General features: G+C 35.0%; 1 protein-coding gene across 3 annotated transcripts in view; it reads right to left on the minus strand.

The window, feature by feature from the left end:
• Positions 1-24,225, minus strand: part of LOC150096688 (UDP-glucose 4-epimerase-like) — a 107,634-nt gene that overhangs the window by 76,451 nt on the left and 6,958 nt on the right. The window contains exon 1 of one of the 3 annotated variants that reach the window (XM_090408043.1): positions 18,498-18,710. The exons of 1 other annotated variant lie outside the window; for it this stretch is intronic. The gene's annotated coding sequence lies outside the window, so the exon portion shown is untranslated. Of the gene's footprint in view, positions 1-7,451; positions 7,564-18,497; positions 18,711-24,225 lie in introns of those variants that run through there. One more of the 3 variants, XM_090408044.1, reaches the window with a different exon arrangement.

Below are 24,225 nucleotides of genomic sequence, written 5' to 3' on the forward strand. Positions count from 1 at the left end.
ATTGCTGATATAAGAAACTGTGCCCATTAATTTATCTAAAAAAGAAGCTTCCAAATGATTGTTAAAAATTCAAAATACTTGTTGAATTGCTATTGTTCTTCATCTCTGCAAGATAGCTCTGCAGGTCTCATAGTTCAACTGATTTGAATAAATTTGTATTGTAGTTTTATCTATATTGCTAGTCTCCTGAGAAATTCAGCCATATCGGACTAAAATGAATGAAGAAGGGCTCGCGACATAAAAACGAAATCCTCTTCAAGCCGTTCAGCCGTTTTGGAACAAAGTAAGGCCATCGTCTGGGAAATTCAGCCAAATTGAAGGAAAATGAAAATTAACAACTTACAAATCGCAAACCTCTACAGATCGCATCTTTTAAGACCAAAAATGGAATATAATTTGTTTCTTATAACTTCAGGCCTCCTGAAAATTTGGACTCAATCAAACCAAAATGGTCGCCGAGAGTTGTTAAGGAAGGAGCTGAAAGTAAGATCTAGGGCACACCACCATAGGCGATTTCGTTCAACCGATTTCGGCCCCTTATTCCTATACTGCTTTACCTGTTTTTGCAGTTGAGATTATCTAAAAATATATATATATGTATAAACTTCATGTATAAACAAGGCCAAATACTGAGAAGACGAATTCGGCCTGCAATTTCGAAGCAGCTCTTGGCTGGCATTATTGTTTTAATTGAGAATGTAAATCCCCTCTTTGAAATTTGAGCAGTACCAAAACAGTAAAACAAATCACTGATAAAATAATATCAGCAAATTCCAAAATCTCTTGCCTTCTTGCCTTACTTTTTTTTTTTCACATGCGAAATATTTTTTATAAGACCTTACGATTTCAAAGGATAGTAAATGTAAGTAAGTAGTATTGTATGCAGTTGAGATTATTACAAAAATAGAACGAAAGTTACGTCACGTCTAATTATTAAATGCAGAAACTTTTCTTTGTATGTGTATGTGATGTTATGTACAGGAAGAGGGGGAGATGCATTTGAAGTTCTATAATACTTTGTAGCAAGGGGAGCTCGTGCAATAGTCCCGGGAAGGAAAAAAAAAAAAAAAAAAAAAAAAAAAAATAGCATCACTTAGAAAACACCATCATATTCAGGGCCGTCGCCAGATTAGATCGCACCCTAAGGCAAACAATTAAATATCGCCTCTGATGGATTATAAGACAAAAATATAAAAAAATCTCCAATTGCTGTTTTGTTTTTATTACAAGAGAAACATTAATGAAAAACGATCACATAATAATATTAATTAAATGTTTGTTCTACGAGGATATCGCACAATAAAATTGTTTATAAGCTTTTCTAAATTTAAATTATAAGCTATGTCCACCTCTATTGATATAGTTGCTAGACCGACCAATCTTTCTTAGGTCACCGCCGTTCGCAAATAATTTTTAATCAGCTTAAGCTTGGAAAAACTTCTTTCCGCACTAGCTACGTTAACAATTCCTGTTAGCGTAGCGAGGGCGCCTACCGCAATATGGCTGAACGAGCGCCCTTATTAAGCCGCGCCGTCTCTATGCTACACCCTGTCGACGGTACTGGTCATACTGTAAGCAAGATATCTCTCGAATGTCGTTTTTGGATAATTTCATTAAGCCATTTAACCACCTCATCGGCCGTTATGGATCAAATACGCATCCTCGTATGCTTCGTATCCATCACAATGTAATATCAATGGTATTATAATTTTAATATGCACTTCGCATCCATGATAACTTTGACGTCTATAGACGTCTTGGCCGGTAGCGTGGTTTATCAGCATTTTATTTCTCTTATGAATACCGTGTTAGTGATTTGAATTCCATTTTAATTTACATGGGAGGATTCTATATTAGATGACCCCTAAACGACCACTATTAGAAGAAATACGGATGATTACCTTTAAATAGGTTTCAATAAGATAAGATATTTAAAGCGGCCACATCGTTTTATGTAATAATTATGTAAGTAGTGAAATTAAAATTAATATAACGAAATGATGTCTAATTGAGTTCAATCCTTGTGCTCAATTAGACATCAAACAGACATTAAGGGAATCTTCAAGGGATGATTTCTTTCTTCCTTTACCTTTTTTTATCTCGTGAATTCACTATATTTTCACAGGCTGAACTAGAAAGGCACATTCTTTTTATGTTCCATGCCTCTAATGAAGCAGCGGCGGAAATCCCAATGAAGATACGAGTGATGAAAGATCATTCCCTTAAAAGTTCTAAAATATTAATATTGTCTCATAGCAGAAAATTCAAGCAACATTACCCAAAATACAGAGGATAATGAATCTTTTTTTTTTTTAATTTATTAGTGGAATTTTTTATTGTGAGAATAGCGAATCCACCAATTAGATGCAATCAGGGAATTTTGCAATACCACATAAACACATTGCGAGGAATTAGAACTATTTCACACTGCTACAATCACGATGTGGTAAAAGGCACGTTCAGGCTTAGGTCGCTTGGGTCCAATCGGGCCCAGAAGCATGAGATTTAAATTTTGCTAAAATTTTGGAGGATTTTGCTGGAAAAATATAAGTTTTTATAATTAGTTTCTGTTTTGTAAAAATACAATAAAAAGGCCTTTTAATATTGGGAATATGAATGCTATTGTTTAATAGCGTATATTCCCAATACCTAATTATCTGGCGAAGATGTTAGGACTGCAATGAGATCTGCTGTTTCATCATTGGCGGAAGAATTCCGATATCAACGGCAAAGTGAAACAACTGGCAGGCGGAAGAATCTGAATACAGATAAACGAGCAATGTGAGCCAAGTTAGTTGGCTATTGCACACGTGGAAGAGATCGGGGGGGGGGGGGCCTCACCACGTTACTATCCTCTATTCCAGTGTTTCTCAAACTTCAGATATCCACGTACTCCTTCTTAAATTTTCATTATTACCAAGTACTCCCTAATTAATTAATTTAAAAAAAATAAATAATTAATTAAAATAAATTACTTAATTGTGATTAATTAATTAAAATTAAATATCTATTAATTAAATAGTTAATTAATTAATTATTAATTAAAAATTAAATAAAAAACCATTAATTATAATTAAATATCAAATAAAGATTTGCATTTATATGTTCATGTAAATAAAAAATATGATTTATTTTTAAATTTTGGTTCTCTAGAGATGTCAGATGACACACTCATCAATTTCATTGGATCCAGATGCAATATCAATGTTTTCTTGTTGCTTACAGCTACTTGTATTTGCTATATTGCTCTCTTTTGGGAGTTTTATAAATCCATACGTAAGAATTTGAAAGCTAAAAAAAAATACTGCATTTACTCGAATATAACTCTAACTTTTTTCCCAAAATTAAAGCTAAAAAATCGTGTTGCGAGATACGTGCGGGAATTTTCGGAAACTAAAGTTTTCAGGGAAAAAAATGAAAATGGTGCGACTTACCAAGAAGCTCCTACTCGCTATCACTACTTTTGGCATCGAGAACAGTTTCTTTGTGTGGATCTTCAAAGTCAGCTACCCAAATAGCGTCCTCCTCTTTCCCATTATTTCAAGCAAAAATTACCAGTAATTTACAAGACTTGAGATACGTAGAGCAGCGAAGAACTGCATATGATTGGTGCGGTATTAACAAAAAATCGCGCGAACCAAAGACAAATTAGCATTTCAACAGTTGAGTTGAAATGCTAATTCCCTTCAGCCGAATTCCATAATATCTGAAACACATTTACTATATATTTCTTAGTTTTAACATGTTAACGATGCGGATGGTGTCAAGCAAAACCATATGTTCCACTGGCAACATATGGTTTTGCTTGGTCTATACAGCAGTTTCTGTTGGAGAAGGGATGTGATTCATTAGTTAGTGCCGTTTTATCCCGGTTGTCTCTAATTGCACTGTTGTTGAAAAATATAATAACTCCTTTAATTATGCATAGCCGAAAATTGCCACGTACCCCCTAACGACATTTCGCTAACCCTTGGGGGGATACGCGTACCACACTTTGAGAAACACTGCTCTATCCTATAGTCAACCATGGAGAAACGGAAATATCTTACAAGCTATGCTTTGGAAGTTGGAACCTCTGCAACGTCCCAAGTTGTAAATAGTTACAGGGAAGAAGACGCTGAAACTGTGATTAAAATGACCTGCAAATGCACTCCATGATGATGTCAACTTAAATCCGAAAGGAAGGTTGGCATCTGATATTCTTTGTTTGAAAACAAGAAACAGAGTCTTGGAACTTAGAATGTGAGAACATTATATAAAATAGGGAATTTTGACAATCTTACACAAGAAATTAAAAGTCTTAAAGTTGATGTGATGGGAATTTGTGAAACAAGATGGCCTAACATGGGAAAACTAGAAAAAAGATGACTTTACATTTGTATATTCTGGTGGAGAGAAGCATGAATATGGAGTGGTTTTCATGATTAAGAAAGCCATCTTTAAATGTGTAATGGGGCTGTGACCCATAAATGAAAGAATGATGCTTATTAAATTAGCCGCAAAGCCTTTTAACATGATAATTATCCAGGTTTATGCCCCTACAATGACTCACAGTGATGAAGAAATATACGATTTTTATAATAACTTACAAAAATCTATACAATATGTAAAATCAAATGAGATGCTCATAGTGATGGGTGACCTGAATGCAAAGGTTGGAGAAGAGGAATAAAATCCAGTTGTTGGAAAATTTAGATTGCGCAAAAGAAATGAAGGAGGCGAGAGATTGATACAATTCTGCTTTCAAAACAAGCTACGTATAATGAATACTTTATTTCAACATCCAAAGCACAGACTATATACTTGGACAAATCCAGATAACTCTATAAGAAAACAAATAGATTTCATAATGATAAATAATAGATACAAAAATAATATAACCAACATTAAAACATATCCAGGTGCTGATATAGGTTCAGACCATAACCCTGTTGTGTCCACTTTAAAAATTAAACTAAAAACCACTTCTAAAAACAATCATACTGAAAGACTTGACTTGACAGCTCTGAATATATCTGACAACATAATGGTGTATAACTCAGAAATTAAGAAGAAATTAGATCATGTAGGATATAAAACAGAAGACAATATACTTTGCAACACAGAGGAAATTGAAAACAGATGGTCACATTTTAGAAGTGCAATATGTGAGGCAACTAACAAGATTATTCCAAAAATTAAATACAATAAGAAAAAAACCCTGGATGACAGAATCAATATTAGAACTTATGAATGAAAGACGAAAAAAGAAAAGTACACAGCAGTATAGAATACTCGGAAAAAATTATAAAAATGAATGCAGGAAGGCTAATGACAAGTGGCTAAATTTTATAAAAATGTAAAGAAATAGAGGAATTGGATAACAAATACAACAGTAAAGAAATGCATAAGTCAATCCGAGCTCTGACAAATAAAAAGAAAAATTTCAACCATAATCTTTGTATAAAAGATCAAAATGGAAAAATGCTACTGGAGACACAAGATATCTTGAAAAGATGGAAGGAATATGGGAAAAAAACCTGTTTGACTCTGATCGCACAGACGCACAGATATACAAAATATGGATGGTGAACCGATTACATATGAAGAAATAGAATGAGCTCTAAGTCAAATAAAAACATGCAAAACACCAGGTCCTGATCAGATCCCTATCGAATTGTTAAAGAAATTAAATGAAAACACAATTAATGACATAAAGGTTATTTTTCATAACATCTGTGATACAACATACATCCCTGATGATCTAAGGAAATCCATCTTTGTCACTATTCCCAAAATTCCAAGAACTTTTGAATGTTCAGAATACAGACTAATAAGTTTAACAAGCCATGTTACAAAATTACTACTGAGAATAATCCTAGAAAGAATAAAAGGCAATTTGTCAATAGAAATAGAAGACATTCAATCAGGTTTTCAAAACGGCATTTTATTGATTACACCAAAGCATTTGATTCGCTAGATCACAAGAAATTAATACATATCCCACAGAATAACGGGTTAAAAGGAAAAGATCTACGTATAATTACAAATATATACCGGAATCAAATGGCCTCAAGAAGATATAAAAATGCATATTCTAACAACGTTGAAATCAAAAAAGGAGTAAGACAAGGATGTCTTATCACCCTTACAGTATAATATATATATATATATATAGTGAGCAAGTTTTTAAAGACATTTCATAATTGAAGGGTGTAAAAGTCGGGGGTAGGAACTTCAACAACTTCAGGTATGCAGATGACACAGTCTTTATAGCTGAATCTGAAGATGATCTTCGAAACTTAGTCATGGAAATTTACAACAGAAGCTTAGACATGGGATTAATTATTATCCTAAAGAAAACAAAGTGTATGATTATATCAAAAGAACCAATAAATAATAAACTAAACATAACTGTTAACAAAAAGAAAATTGAACAGGTTCAGTCTTTTATATATTTGGGACAAATGCTTACAGGTGGAGGAAATTCCCTTAAAGAAATAAAAAGAATAGATAGCAAGAAAAGCCTCCATTGATATGAAAACTGTTCTAACATCCAGAGACATTAACATAGACACAAGAAAAAGATTAATAAAATGCTATATCTGGCCAAGTCTTCTCTACAACAGTAAAACATGGACTCTAAATAAAGAAGCAGAGAAAAAATTAGAAGCTTTCGAAATGTGAACTATCAGAAGAATGTCGAAAATATCATGGACAGAGAAAACGAAAAAAAATAAGATGTTTTAAAGAAAGCAATAATGAAAAGAACATTGATGAAAATAATTAAAGAACGAAAACTTAAATATTTTGGATATCTAACTAGACAAGAGACAAGAAGGCATTCAGAAATTAATATTAGAAGGGAAAGTGGATGGAAAAAGAGGGAGAGGTAGACCCATGAGAATGTGGTTTGAAGACATTAAGGGGACTGGCTTGAATTACCATAAATGTTCCATAGCAGCAAAAGAAAGAAAAAAGTTCCGTGATATGGTTGCCAATCTCCTTCTAGGGGATGACACTTGAAGAAGAAGAAGAATTATCTGAAATTAGGGCTATCAAAGCAATATGACCCCAAATGGACCCCGCATTTGCTACGGCCGAATGTTCCATATCTCCCTTATTAGAATCCAGCGAAGTAGCGGAGGAAATTCAAATGAAGAGTAAGATACGAGTAATGAAAGATCTTCCCTTAAAAGTTCAAAAATATTAATATATTTTCATAGCAGAAAATTCACACAAAAACCTACTACGGTATTAATATGTATATCTAGCATTATAAAAGTATAATGCTAGTTCAGCCCTTTCCCTTCCTACAAAAAATGAATAACCGTCTTATAGCGAACCATACCCAGACAGATAACAGAACAGAAAACAAAGCGCGGTTAGTAACTATGATTTCGTATAGTTCTGAGTGTTACATTTTATGCATCGAATAAATAATAATAATAAAATAGAAATATATTGTTTACCTTCAACGTTAACAGTTTGAACTTCCTCAAGAAAACTAGTATAAATTATTAAAGAAAGAAGTTCTTGCAGATATATTAAAACGATAGCAAACAATAATGAAAACGAGTATTCCTAACTCAACACATTTTAATAACATCCTGTAGATCAGCTACAGACGATAAAGAAACAGGAAATAAGCAGCAAATGTGCTTTGCGCATATCCTCTGAGTTTCAGTAGTAATAATGCTGGTTATCAAACAAATGTGTAAACTGGGTGGAAAGGATTGAGCAACTGGGAAAGCCTTTAATAACAAAAAGAAAAAGAATTAATTTTTAAAGAATTAATAAAGCAAACAAAATCCACATAAAGGTCCTAACTGTAGAATGTAAGCATTGAGGATACCGATGAAGGTTCCAAAGAGTACATATAAAGTGAATGAAAGAAAAAAACCATGATAGCCTGATTGAATAAATTTTGTAGTCGGATTGTGTATGGCATAGTAATCAGATGATGTCCGTATTTTTATTTAATTATCTACCTATATTTTTATTTAATTATCTACCTACAATTATCTACAGGGGGTAAGTCGATAAGATCGCATTATGAAAAATGGATATAGAAACCTGTTCTGGGCAGAAATAAACTTTTTAGGAGGTTTTTGGTACTCCGTGTCCAACAGGGTGATACTGTAGTATCAAATATAAATAAATACTTGAATATTATTTCGATATTTGTTTTCACTGCTCACTTAGAAAAATTTTGAACTTGTACAAGGAAGTAATTATATAAACGAATTTATAATTATAGCAAGAAAACATAAATACTTAGATATAGGATTGCTAGAAGAAAAAAAAAAGAATAAGAAAATATAAATTAATTAAAAAGCAGATGTGGAATAAGAAAATAAAAAGAGGTAAGGGAGAGTGAAGAGTACACTAAATGGCGTTCTTCAGAAAAAATTCAAAGACAAAATATAGAATATAAGAGAAAAATAGCAATAGCGAAATGAGGCAGAGAGAGAGAGAGAGATTTCACAGAAAAAGTTGGGATAATTATATCCGTATTAATAAAATTAAAAAAAAAAAAAACGAAACAATAAAATAGATTATTATTATTATAAACAATCATCAGAATTATTTTTTAAAATATATTTTGAAAATGCAATTAATAATATCTTCTCAAATTAGAAGAATTAAATGCAATATTAAAATTAGATATGGAAAAAAAAAAAAAAAAATCCGGAAAATTGCTAGGCGAAAATAAAATTCCCCAGGACTAATACTCTATATTATAAGGAAATAAATTTAAAAGATTTCTTGCATTAATGAATAAAATATTTAACACTATTAAAATAATTAATGACTTGAACATCCTGTGACTGCAGTTCCCATTTTTAAAACAAGAAATAAGAATAACTGAGGAATAAAGGGGAATATTTTTTATACACACACGGACAAAGAAATTAGCGCACCAAGAAGGAAGCAGGATTCAATTGAAATTTTATTGGTGTAATGATACAGGTGAGTGATGCACATGATGGCAAAAACAGGGCTGAAGGACAATTACAAAGGGATCTGTGGTACTCAATCCGGTCATCATCAATAGCGCATTGCATCACCTCGTGCAGCGTTACATGCTGCAATACGGTCCAGCATGGTGGGGAACAGATGCCTGACGTTGTCCTGCGGCAGACTAGCCCACACGTGTTGAATGCTGTGCTCCAAATCCCAGATATTGTGGCATGGTGGGAGCTGCCGTTTCAGCTGTTCCCAAACATGCTCGATAGCGGACAAGTCCGGGGAGCAGGCAGGTCATGGAAGTGTCTGCCCACGACGTAGGCAGGCCTGGGCAACCCAAGCCATGTGCGGACGGCATTATCCTGCTGGTATAGTGCTCCTGGTATCCCGGCCACGAATGGAAGAACGTGGGGCCGTACGATGGCGTCCACATACCGCTGCCCCCGTCAATGCGCCGCGTACCACTACGAGGGGTGATCGGCTATCATAGGCTATGCCTCCCCAGACCATAATGCCTGCAGTGCGGGAGGTGTGGCGCTGGATAGCGAGGTCGCGATTGTGTCCTTGACCAGGGGTCCTCCACATCCGGACACGATGATCATCTGTCTCCAAGACGAAGCGGCACTCATCGCTGAAGACCACACATCGCCAGTCTGTGGCATTCCACGTCGCTCTCGCCTGACACCACTGCAAACGGAGTCGGCGATGTTGCGGTGTTAATGGGTGCACACGTAAGGGGCGCTGGGATCGTAGATTCGCCTCCGCGAGGCGCCGGGAAAGGGTTCATGGGCACACAGGAGCCCCTACACCTGCCTGTATAGTGGACCGGGTCACCGTGGGATCCCTCCGTGCTTGCCGCACGATCCGTCGATCCTCTCTAGCGTTAGTCCTCCTGATCCAACCGGTGCCGCTCTGCCATGTGGCAGTGCCGGAACGTGTACACAGCTCCCAACACTGTCGGATGGTATGGTCAGAACGGTTCATGTGCACGCCTATAAGACGGGCCAACCACCCTCCGGTTTTCAGGCCGATGATCATGCCTCTGTCAAAGTCCGTAAGTTGCTTAAATCGACGTCTCTGGCGTCTACTGGGCATTATTGTCACTCTGTACTCTGGCTTGCGTCGGCCGGTGCTTTTCGCTTTAATCGGCTATCGACTACACGCTGGCTTTATAAGGCTGCCGGTTCGTGCTTGCAACACCACAGCAGGGTGTGTGGGCATACTCAATCGCACCAAACTTGGATCATTTGCATACCACCCCTCACTCTAGCTATTTGCTTAGTTTCGCCGTTATAGAATACACTTTTTTTTTTCTTTCGGTATTTTTAAAAATACTGAGAAATAGTTAGCACTGTTCTTGAAAACATTAGTGATTATGAAGGGCGAAATACATTTAGAAAGGTATATCCTGCACCGGTTCTATATATTTATCCTTAAAAATACTAATAGAAAAATAAGTTTACTTTAAAAATTGCATTCATGTGCAATTTAAAAAAAAAAAAAGTTTTAACAATGCAGACGGATATAAATTACTTGTTACACTAAAAAACTAATTACATTCTATTAAAGCCACTCTACAAAAAAAAAAAAACTATAAAATCATAAACAGAGTGAGAAACGGAGAATATTTTAACTTGGAGCTTAAAGAGTGTTCTTTGTCTTCAGTATTATTTGGAATTTGTTGATTTGTTTTTTCTCGCTGGCTTTTCCACTTGTCAGCAGCTGCCTGTTCTCAGAATCCATCCTCGATGATTTTTACAATCGTTATCCTGTAATCCTCTTTTCTCCATAGCTCTCACAATGGTTCCTCTATACGTAAGGACCCTAGGCCTTCCTCATTTTCCTCCTTACAGGAGTGATCAATTCATAACACTCGTCTCCCATCGCTCTCTCTTTCTCTCTCTCTCTCTCATTCTAAGTGGACATGTCTATCTTCTCCGTGACAAGCTGTTCAACTTCCGCCTCTGTTCGAATATATACATTCCTCAGACGATTCGTGCAAGTAGCTCTCGCATTGGGTGAAATAATCCACCTTGGCAACTTCTATTTGTTGCATTTGGCTATTGGTAAGGATGCAACACTTACACCCATTGTCATTATACTCTCTAGAATCACCCGATTCAGCATTTTCTTAGTTTTCCGTGAGATCTTACGACTACATAAAATACTAATCATGGCTCTCATAAATGCTCGTGCTACTCCTGTTCGAAATGCTATGTCCACTTCACATTAGCCGTACTTATCCATCATGACGCCCAGATACTTGAAGGTAGCCATTATTTGGAATCTCTATGAATGAAATTAAGAACGAAGGATAAACAACGAAGAAGGAATTTAAATAGAAAAATATCTCTTAGACACTTCCCTCTTTTCAGATGATATATAAAGATTTTTTTTCAGACCGTCTTCAAGTTCATCAGAATGAATCAGAAACAGTTTGTAAAAATATTCACGTTAAATCATCGTCAATTTTCTAATATGTACCTTCAAGGGGTGGTGTACAGGACACTATGATATTAATATACGATTAAGTTCACATGATTTGTAATGTTCTGCCAACTGTTTTCCTCCAAAACAGTCTATCACTAGACAATCCCATGCCAATTTCCCAAGGAGGGAAAAAAACGTTACATTCAAAGGCTCCAATTCAAAAGTACAATCCTCAAGGATCGTACAAGTTATTTTCTCACCTTATTTCGATTCTATTTAGGTTTAAATAGAAATATAAAATAAAATATGAAAATAATGTAAGTCCAAAGAAGAGTTGACTGACGTCGTATTATCACTGATAGGAAAGAAGCTGAATAGGTTATTTATTTTATTTTATTTTATTTTGAAAGAGAAAATAAAAATAAAGTTGCATTAAACTTGAAATTTTGAATGTATGATTTGTAATATTTGTCAAAGGGAGAATCATCAGCAAAATGGATAAGACTTGAGGTTAGTGACAGAAATTATATGTTCTTCAGACTTCGTTAATCAGTAGTTGGCGAAGTCTGAAGAGAAAAAGCTGCCCACTACGACGTAGTGAGTGACAAGAAAGAGAACCGGTTCCAGTTGCAATAAAATGTAAAGAAAAAGGCGGTGCGATAAGGAGCAATGTGTAGAATCATTTATGTTAGACTGGATTGTTCGCATTTGAAATTTGAAAAGGAAAAAAAAAAGATATCCTCAGAAAAGAGCAGAAAAATCTGTCGATTGAGAGTGGTGGAATCCATTCTGGTGGTCAATGATAAGATAACGGCTTGTAGATAGTGAAGAAATTAGAGCCAAAATAATTTTAATATTTTACGCAAACACTTTGTTTGAAAACTATTTAATTTAGTTTCCTGTTTATCCGTTTCCGTGACTGATCCATATAATAATAATGTATGCCTTGGCATTGCTGTTGAGGATCTTTCTTTTGTTATCATCATGTTATTTCGATGGTTTCCATAAATCCAGTATTATTCAATCTTCGGAAAGCAGTATTTGCTTTTGTCAGTCATTGTGTTATATCCACGTCGGTTCAACATTCAATATTGAAATTAGTAGCCAAGCATGTGAAATACTTAACTTCTATTGTATGTTGGTTAATTTTAATTTCTTTCTGGCATTTGTTCAGTTTAAGAACTTTTGTTTTATTCATATTTAAGTCCAACTTTCTCAGTTGTTTTATACAATGCTTCTGATTTTGCTTGTACATCCGTGTGTTTGGATTATATCAAAATTATGTCATCTGCATAATCTAGATCTTCCAGACTGTGATATAGAGTCCATTTTATTTCTCCTTATCCATCTAATCAATTCCTGTCTGTTCTTCGGCAGGTTGAGTCCTTAATTATGGGTTTAGGCAATTTAATGGCCAGGTTGCCATTTCCCTGCTACATCTCTCTATTTTATGTCTGTAGATATATGTATTCAAAGGACCGGTTTGCCTGTTTTGAGAGATAAAAACCCTCCATCTCGGATATGAGACTCGTTAATAACCTTTAACTGAATAGTCCTGATAAAGGTTCCTCGCGTCATAGATAAGATTCCAACCCAGGTCTTTCCAACGAAAGAGCTTCGTAGAAATCGACTGAGACACGGAGGCACTATTAACCTTGTGCCCTCTCTCTCTCTCTCTCTCCATAATCCAATGAATGACTGTGTCAAAAAGTAGCCAGGATATTATGCAACTCCGCTTCACACCAGTCCAAACCATTTTTACATTTTTTGTAGCGCAGTAACACAACTTTTACTTTCTTTATTTTATTATTCTCATATATTTGTCAAGAATTCCATAACTTCTGCTAATTATTCATAATATTTCTCAATCTATACTCTCAAAAGCTTTGACAAAATCTATAAAATTGAGATATAAGGAAGGTTCTGAATTTTATACTTTGTTTAGTGTGACGATACCTCCACCTGTTCTAAAATCAGCTTGTCCATGCCTTAATATCCTTTTTCTTTCACTTTTAATCCTATTTATCAAAATTTTACAAAAAAAAAAAAAAATTGCGGTTATGAAAGTAGACTAATTTCTCTCCAATTTTCACATTTAGTGAGATCTATCTTTATAATTGTGGTTATCATGTGCTAGATATAATATGAGCAGCAATTTCTTTTGTCGTAAGCATTTCTCTTGTTGTATATCATTGCCAACATGCCTTTCCACTTTTCTTCTTCTTTATGATGTTCTTTAATTTTTATATATTGGTTCTAAATTAATATTTAAATATCATTTCAATATTAAACTATTACTGTTACAAACAAATGACAGGTAAACTTCGCTTAACGCGATTAATTAATCCATCAGTTAATGCATGCTAAGCTAAATCGCATTAAGCGAATACAATAAACAATAGGAATAATTATAATTCATCCATCAGTTAGCGTAAATTTGGGGGAAAAATTACACTATAAGCTATATTAGAGGATAAAAATCAATTGCTTAAAATTTTATTTAATGGCTAAACATTTGATTGAGCTACTTTTTTACAAAAAAAATTAAGTAAAGATGTTTTGAATCGTGCTCGACTTTTTCATCTTGTCATGCAATTTGCGATAGCTGGCGATCGCTTTATCAAGTTTTCGGCGGACTTCGAAGCTTCGTTCCATATCAGGATCAAACCAAATTTTCTTAACATACCCAATGCGATTGAAAACTAGCTGAAGTTCTTTTGCAGTTAGCTTCTTAGTCATAACATTCTCTTCTTGTTCGCACTCCTTATCTTCTTCTTCATATGCACGCTGTTCTTCTAGTTGAAGGAGATCATTCTCACTTAAATGTTCTGAATGGAAATCGAGCAAGTTTCTAACATCTTCATTATCTAGTTCATTAAATCCAAGTTCCTTTCCATTTGTGATGATTTCTTCAATAAAGTTAGATCTCGGATTTTGTGCACGGTAAGCCAACATAGGCTTGAGTTTAAAGTCGCCTTCTGCATTACCTCCTAATAAAAGCGTAAGATGATCTTTAGATACTTTGTATCCTGGTGAGATGCTTCAGTTTTAGCTAGGAAAGTTTTTGTTGGCATACGCTTCCAAAACAGACCAATTTCTTCGACGTTGAATATTTGACGATCGTCATAATCACCCTGCTGAATTATCCTTTGCAGTTCTTCAGGAAACCTGGCCGCAGAATCTTTATCAGCACTAGCAGATTCCTCAGTTATACTTACGTTATGCAGTCCAGTTCGATTTTTAAAATGGTCAAACCATCTTAAACTCGCAGTAAAGCTTTCACATTCCTCTTGAATTTGATCTCTTTCAATGAGGTAAAAATATTGAGAGCTTTTGCCTGAACATTGCCTATACTAAGAGGTATTCTTTTTTTGTTATAATCCTCAATCCAGAGTGATAGACGTTCCATCTCAAGCATTAAATGGCTTCTATTTCGGGTGATCTGCATGCTTAAAGAAGTAGTAACAACTTTTCCTTGTACTTTGTATTCTTTGCTCTTATTTAATGTAGTCCAAACTGTAGACTCGCTGTTTCCCAGGTATCGCACAATCATTGTATTACCAGCGTCACTCATGTTTCTTAATGGCTTCCAGCTTTTCTGCTCGCTGCAGATTGGCGACAAAAAATTTCGCATAACGTAAAAAATCGCGTTAACAGATTATCACACATATCGAATTCGCGTTAAGCGAGGTTTTCCAGTACACACACACACACACACACACACACACACACACACACACACACACTCTCTCTCTCTCTCTCTCTCTCTCTCAACACACACTTAAACTCCTAGCGGTGTGTTCTTCATTTAAGTTACTTAGATAATATATGACTCTATTACATAAGCATTTTCCATGATTTGATCTCTATAACTGTACGGCCGTGTAATTTTATTTCTTTATTGTTCTATTTTTTATCTATCATGAGTAGCTGCAATCTCTTTTTCTATGTGAAAGTTAAAAGACCAGATTTTCTTTTAGCGAAAGAACCAAATGGAAATAGCACGTATCAGTAAATCCACTAGACTCAATCCATCGCGAAAATGAATGGAATTGATTTTATTCCTTAAAGGATAATTTTAATCCTTCGTGGCAGATGGTGTTCATCATTCTCAGCAGTTGTACCTAGTTTGAAAACAACACTTTTACTTTTTATAAACCAAAAAAAAAAAAAAAGAAGAAGTTTCTAATAGTTTATGCTATTCTACTAAGCAGAGGGGAAAAAATGCTAACTGTGGAAATAGGCCATCAAATCATCAATTTTTATGGCCTACTTTCCACTGCGATGGTGGAAGAGTCGCTAGAGAAATCATGAAAAATAGAAATAAACGATAACGAAAGAAAGAGCGAAACTGCAGAAAAATTAAGTTTATCAAATGCATTTACATTAAAAATGTGATGCTGTAAGATTTTTTTTTCTTAGAAGAAATGCTCAGTACACTTGTAAAATGAAATTACCAGAAAGGAGGTCACTACAAAAGGATCATTTGAACCAGTGATTATTATAGCAAAAAAAAAAAAGAAAGGTAATGCATCGCTGCACTGGAGGACTGGAATATATGTCTCCTGTGACACTAAAAAGGAAGCACGTTTTAAGGAAGAATTTATAAGCGTTAGCTTTATAGAGTGCACTGAGCATCATTCAAACAATACGTTACATTAAAAATGAGACGTTCTTGATATAACCTGAATTTTTATTGTTTCATTTAAGGCTTATCCGGAAACTGTATTGTTTCTGCAGCCTAGCAATAACTCTCTTCTTTTTTTTTTTTTTTTTTTTTTAACTGAATGTACGTAAGGCATCGTTGATTTTAGTAGCGTTATACATTGTGCGCGTGTGTTTACCGAATTTTGGAAGATTTATCTTCATACGGAAATGCGTATTCAACTATAAACGACCATCATTCCTTTATGTCTCTGACATAAAGGAATGATGAGTTATTGCGATAGCAATAACTCATCTCTTGAAAGTGTGGCAGCAGAGCGTCAGGATGACAATAAGAATTACAGTGGCAAATATATTATTATTATTATTATTACTTATCAAAAGTTGGCAATCTTAGCTTTATGAACGTTCCAATGTGACAGGATGATTTTCCTTCTCAAGAGATCAAAGGGACGAAAACCTATTGTGAATTTTGATATAAATAAAAATAAAATATATATTGAAGTTTATTTATTATATTGTATGTAATTGTATGATGATAATAATAATAAAAAATAATAGACTCCTCAATAGCTTCCCTCCCCCCAAGAAAAGTCTGAATTTAACTGTGTGTGAAAGTTTCGTCGGAAGTCATAATTACAATGTGCCGTTTTTGACAGGCCCACTTGAAACTCGCACGAACTCCAATCAACACTACGATTTTGACGTGCTTAGTCGTCGCATCGCACGTCGATGTGCATCACGTGAGCTTCTGGTCTCTGGGTTAGTTCGGTTCAGTTGTCACGGTACACTATTACTGTCAATATATGGCGTTAACTAAAAATACTCTATCCTTGTGAGAGAATTACACTTAATTCTGCCACTCAATATTACAGCTTTTTTTTTTTTTTCCCTTTGAATTGTTTAAGTGCAGTATTTTAGAGAAGAATTCTTTTCTGTTTCTGGTCAAACTGAAGAGGATATACGAAAAGACGATTTGTAATAATAATCGTAATAATAACAGAGAGATTTAATTTGGTTATTCTAGAATATTCTGTGAATTCAGATAGTAACTTCTAACAATGATGACAAATTATATCTTTGTTTACCTAGATATTTTGATTTAATTTTAATTTTTTAAAGTCCAAACGTTTACTGTTAGTGAAAACAAACCATAATAAAAACAGGTATGGAAATAATCCTAGAATATGGCGACCCGGTTGGGAGAGACACAATGCAGGTTCGAATTCCGCTATGCACACGGATTTTTATGAATATCTTTTCGTGGGAAATAAATTTCATCGCCGGTATGAGACGACCACCACTACTCTGCTTATTTGGAAGTCTCTGAAGTGATTTGAAAAGTTCCATGTTTGGTCTGGAGTTATTTTCAGTAGCCATCCAATAGCAATTTTCCATCAATACTGGAGTACTTCAAGGATTTGAGGTACTCCAGTATTGATGGAAAATTGCTTTCACCTACATTCTTCCTCCTATACATCGAGGATCTTCTCTAACAGCTAATCATATTTATAGCCTTTCTGAGGATATACTTTATTCCTCTTCTTCATTCACAAAACCTGGTGGTACTCAAATGATTCAAGATCTACAAACAATATTTTATACCAACTTCGTTGCTGAGTGCTTAGAGTATCAACTGGCTAACCAACAGGCTACAAGTTCGAATCCCTCAGTGGGCATGGATGAATTTCACCATCCGGTGTGATCCTACCATCTCCCTGATTGAAAGTCTGAAGTGTAACAAAGTTCCGTTTTGTCTCTAGAGCGAGATAATTTTCTGTTTTCCTCACTTTTGATAATATTCTGATTGTCAAAGATCAGTTTTTCCTTTTTGTATTGACCTTCCCATCTAACTTGTCTTGGAACAAACACATCACATTCACAGCCTTAAAAAATCATTCTTAACATTTCCGCTCAACTCTTAACACTTTATAAATCCCAATTCTTTCCAACTTTAGAACACTGTTCTCGCATTTGGGATGGTGCACCCCAAAAAACTTTCAAGACAAAACAAGGACTATATGTTTAAACAGGTGACTTCTCTCTCTCTGACTCCGTCCAATGGCTTTCTTATAGACAATGTTTTTGCGTTATATATTTTCTATCGTTATTTCCATGGGCGCTGCTCCATTGAAATGGTTACCAACATTCCTCCGCTTCTCCCAATCGTATGTCAGAACTGAACACGGTTCAGTTCTACCTTACAGGATGGTACATAAGGACAAAAATAAAAGGACAAAATATATAAAAAAAAATACAAAATATAAAAGGACAAAATGACATCCCATGCATGCAATTTCATTTTTCGTATTGACAAATATTTAACGAAACAAAAAGCAAAATAAGTATATGAATTTTATTAGTTTAACACATTTTCTATACGAAAAACATATATGCTCGAGGACGTTTTAAACAGGCATTCGTAGAATATTTACAAAAATTAATGCTATTACCTTTGTTTCCAGTGAGTTCAGTATTCATAGCGAAATTATTTGCCAATAAATAAACATTTTAACTACAGGTAAAGTCGCGCAAATGATTTAAATACACGAACTCCTGCAAGAATGCAAAAAGACAAGCAGGCTAACATACAAGCACAATATGCAGTCAACACAACAACAGCTGTCGCTGACATGAAACTGCCGGAAATGAAACACCATTTACAACGCCCACATCGTTGAGGACTTTCATTATAGCTAACGTTACCATATTCTCAAAACCTAGACACATATAAGACGTAAAAAAGCATGACGTTAACGCAGTGCTAGAACTAGGTGTTTTTGCGATCGGGGAAAAACTTTAAGTATGCGCCCCCTATAATTAAAAAATACCTCTGTTTTTAATGTTTCTTTAAGAACCACACAGTAATAAATAAACACGTAAAGTAATAAAAACATTTTTTTGAACTTTATTTTTATGTAAATTGCTTTGCCATGACGTTGCTATGCTCTGGGTGAATTTCTCTCTCGTACTACTAGCAGAATAAGCAGAAGATTTCCCAGCATTCGTGGAAAACGTTTAATACATAAATTGCAGAAACTTCGAAACACTCTTTCTAACGTGTATAGAACGTTGCGTGCTACGATTATTTCACCCAGAGTTAGAGATTAAATGGCGTTTCAGATGAAAAACATTTCGAGTTGAAGATTCATTCTACATATACCAAAAAAAAAAAATCTCTAATTGAAGACTTATTTTATATATATTTTTACATATCAGTTAATCAATTAGTTATATATTTTCACGATACGAGATCGGATTCAAAACAGGCAATGATTTTACTTTCCTCGTATTTTGTTTGATTTTGAAGATGAGTTTCTAAAATATTATTTTAAAAACATCTATAAAAAAAAATATCGTTCAAGACAACCGACAGATATGATGCAACCTTTCTATGACAGTAGGTTCAGCTGCAATAGCAGCTGCGCTGTTAAAATACCAAATCAGCGGTAAAACACGAGCAACTATATACTCATTCTGCGTTTGGGCTCGACTTCTATTGCGATTCTCTTGAACTGAAAAAAGGCGTGAGCTAGCTACAGATTATAAGCATTATTTGCATATTTTTAAATTAACTGTTAAAAATAAATAAATAAAAAATTCAGTAGAACTTACGTTAAAATGCAAATTGCACATAAACAAAAGCCAGTTTACGATAATTTTCACTAGAAATTCAATATAAATACCATTAAAGTGCTTTACAGACTACTAGAAGGAGAGTGACATTTAATTGGTGGAGATGATGGGTAAAATGAAAACAATAAAGGCGTTTTGCATATGTGGAGTCAGCAGTTTTAATCCACTAAGCAACTAGAGATCTCATTGTGCTAATATATATAAGAGGAAGAGAGTAAGGAATGGAACACACATGAGAATCGTGTAATAATTTCTTTATTGATCTTTCAGACATCTGCGAGAGCATTCTCGCGAATAAACTGGATGAAAGTTGGCAGGGCCGTTTTAAGGTAACGGCGAATCTGGCGGCCTCCATTCTCTTATTTTTTAAAATAGAGAAACCAAACAAGTTTTCAGTGCTCGACATGGGCCAATTAAATATTACACAACCCTAACATAACTTGATGCAAAGTATTTTCTGAAAATGCTATGAGGAAAGAATTAAGTTGAAAAGTTTAATTTAATTTTGTCGATTGTCGTTTTCAAACTCCGGTTACAAGAAACCCGGTTAAACAAAAACTGCTATTAAACTTCGTTTTATTTCGGTGCTAAGCTATGAGGTACTCACTTTTATGGAATTAACATTAACTTGATTTGGTGCATTCTACGTCGATCACGAGTTTCTGACCAACGTGCAAAACAGTTTTGTGCGCCAAATAAAAACGCAAATCGAACCTTGGAAAGTATACCGGCACATCTAAATTTCTATTTCGAGCGCTGCAAAATATAATACATAAATGAATAGAAATTTTTTTTAAATCTCGAACAACTTTCATAGCTGGAATGCCGCAGCAATGAATGAATCTTCTCGTGCGGCCTGCAGGTGATTGTCGAGTACCAACCCTAATGTATACATCGCAGTTCAGGTTCAGCTTTACAAGTTTAAATTATTACTTAAGTATATTGTGTTATTGTCTTGGTCTAGTTTGGAAATAGTTAAAAGTTATAGGCGATTCATAGGGACATTAGGAGAACACGCTTCCCCTCAGTATGAAACGTTACGAAAGTGGTTGTGCCAAACGAAAGAAAATAAAAGAACAGGCAAAGGCTATTCAAAAACTTCCAAAGCTAACAACATTTTTTAAGAACAGTGAAAGTGAAGTTGTTGAGGAGAATGAAGCGCGTAGGGAAAGGGGTAAATACCGAATCGCCAGCAAATTCTGTTTCAAGAAAGTTCTTTTGCAGTAATAGTGTACAGGAAGAAACAACCTCCGCTGGTACCACAGCTAACGTAAGTACAAATAACGACAATTATAAGAGTTCAGATCCCGGAATATGGCCAATGGCAAATCATATCTTACAGGAGTAGTGAGTTCAAAAAGGTCCACCCGAATGCCAAAATAATCAGTGCAGCTTTAGTCAGTCAGCCCGAGAATATATGGTAGGAAGTAACAACTCAAATAAAGAAACTTGGTATTTAACACGGGCTCAAAAAAACGGAGAATGGAGAAACTTAACTTCGAGATTGGCTTATTAATTCTCCCACAAAAGGAAAGGTATATTTTTTTTGTGTGGTTGTAAATTGTTTTCAACTTCTGATTCCCCATTTATAATGAGCAGATTCAATGACTGGAAACAAGGAATAAAGGCCATTTCACATCATGAAAAGGGCCGGAACACAGAAAATGCAGGATGACATACTGCAGTCGTTTAAAAGTGCATGGGCTTATGTATAAACACACAATTGGTAATCCAGTTCGACAGTGAGCGTCAGTACTGGATAGAAGTATTGAAAAGAATAATTGCAGTTATAAAATTTTTAGTGTCTAGAGGCCTGCCGCCAAGAGGAAACAACCAAACCATAGACTCGCCTACGAATGGCAATTATTTAGGCATTTTGGAACTGATCAATCAGTTTGATTCGTTTTTATGTGAACATATAAAGAAGTATGGTAATACAGGAAAGGGGTCCCATCATATCTATCAGCAACTATTTGTGAAGAATTCATACAAATTATGGGAGTTAAATGTTGGAAACTATTGTCGCTGAAGTACAGAAAGCTAAGTATTATTCCATATCGGTGGATTCAACACCTGATATCACGCATGCAGACCAACTGACGTTTATAATAAGATATGTTTCTGGAGATATTCCTAAAGAATATCTCCAGAATATCTCCTGCATTATCATAGGACTGTAGAGATCAGTCCTATGATAATGCAGCAAATATGTCAGGGCATTATTCAGGATTACAGGCCAAAATTAAGGAACGAAATCAATATGCATTGTATATACTATGCGCAGGACATTCCTTGAACCTTGTAGGTGTTCATGCAGTAAATAGCACCTTAAATCTCACCATTTATTTTGATTTTGCTCAAAATATTTACAATTTCTTTTCATCTTCGCCTTATTGTTGGGAAATCATGGTTTCGCATTTGGGATCTCGGCTTAAAGTGGTAAAGCAATTGTCAAGAACTCGGTGGTCTGCACATGCAGAAAGTGCTCTATACGAAGGTTATGAAGAAATCAGATCGACTTTGGATGATTTAGGAGGGAGTCAGGAATCATCAGAAACATGGCTTACAACTCAGGGTTTAAGAGACAAATTAGAAACAAATTTTCTGACTATTTTTTTGGAATGATGTACTGAAACGATTTAACAGTGTGAAGCCAAGTCCTCCAGAAAGAAAGCATGAACTTATCTACTGCTATGAAATTGCTTAAGTCCTTAAAGGCATTTGTAACTGAGAAAAGAAACTGTTTTGAAGACTATGAATCCCAAGCGAAAGAAAAGTCACGGGATAAGACCTACCAGGATTCGTATAAACGAATAAAACAATGCAGCAGCACTAACATTTGTAGATGGTCGAAGAAACTCAGACGTGCGACTTAAGGGCAGCAAGAAATTTAGAGTGGACGCATACTTACCTATCAGAGATTCCTTGGTAACTAGTTTGGATACGCGAGAAAAACAGTATGAAGAAATATTTAATAAATCTGGCTTCTTAGAAACTGTTCATACTTTAGATGATCAAGACATAAAAACTCACTGTGATGATCTAGCCAACTTCTATAGTGAAGACCTTACTTCTACAGAACTATTCATGGAATGCCTCCACTTTAGGTCACACATGATGATAGATATAGAATCAGTGAAGAAAGCAAACGTAGATGATAAGACCTTAACCACAAACGAAGAAGACTTCCTAATATTTCAGTATTTCCTAATATGGAAATCACTATGAGGATTTTTCTTTCAATGATGGTTACCAATGCCTGCGGTGAACGTTCATTTTCTAAAATGAAATTACTAAACAATGAATTAAGAAACAGCATGGCACAGTCACGATTAAACCACCTAAGTTTAATGAGCATTGAACATGAGATTTTACAAAATATTAACTTTGAAGAACTAATACATGATTTTGCCACATCAAAATTTAGAAAAGTCACTTTATAAAATTAGTTTTGCTATGGGGAAGCGTGTGGGTGGGAAGGAGTGAATTGTTGTGTTATTTTTGTTTTGAATATCGCCTTCACATCCACCAGTGGAATTACTTGGGACTTCAAAATCGATGAGTATATTATTATTATTATTATTATTATTATTACTGAACATTAGGAAATGTGATAGGGGCCTCACATTTCTCTTCCCGCCGGAGGGCCAAGAAGGTTTTGATTCGGCCCTGAAAGTTGGGATCAACTCCCTTTTTGCCTAAAAAACTATAGTACTTAGAAACATGGAAACAAAGTTTCAGCGAGTAAACTGATTCTTGTAAAATACCGATGAATATTTATCAACCATTCTTCAGAAAGTTCATTATTAAGTTGTAGCTTTTCAGGCCGTTTTCTTCATTATACAGAAATAAAGGCCACTGATTTGAACTCGAACCAAGGCTACTGCATGCAGAAATAGCCCTGACTCTACGTGATGTCTCGTGCTAACGTTTCTTTATTTATCATTTTCTTTAAATATCAGTCCCATGAAAGACTGCAAACCTACAGCACATCAATGTCATGTTGGAAAGAGGTTAAGAAGATAAATGGAGCTTGCTGATGTATTTCATGAATAGTTGAAGGTTGTAATACCCGAAGAAGAAAAACAGTGAGGTACCTGTAAAAACATGTATTTTGCCGAAATGCGTCTATTTACGAGAATACGCTCTGACAGACATGGTAGAATGCATTCGTAAATTAAACAAATACTGCAGTAGGATGCCCGAATAGTAATATGGTTATCATCATCATTATAAATGCACGGACATCTCCATGAATTCCAGAACTCATCGCAGAATGCTCACTCTACATGTAATATCAACTTATACTTAATATCACTAGCAACTTAACAGAACAATAACAACTTTCAGTCACTCGTGTAGTTCACACAATAACTGTCGTATATACAACTTCTTAAGTTCATTCACTCATATTACACTCACTACCCTCGCAGGCAACGTATTCCAGTCACTCGCCATAAAAATATACTTCTCACTTCCTTGCTGACCGAACACTGATTCGCCTTCCATGAAAGACTTCTGGTTCGTTTTTCTCAATGTAAAAAT

The sequence above is a fragment of the Typopeltis vanoorti genome, chromosome 18, assembly GCF_054136105.1.
Source record: "Typopeltis vanoorti isolate ZY-2024b chromosome 18, IOZ_Tvanoo_1.0, whole genome shotgun sequence".
In the NCBI taxonomy this organism is placed as follows: Eukaryota; Metazoa; Arthropoda; class Arachnida; order Uropygi; family Thelyphonidae; genus Typopeltis; species Typopeltis vanoorti.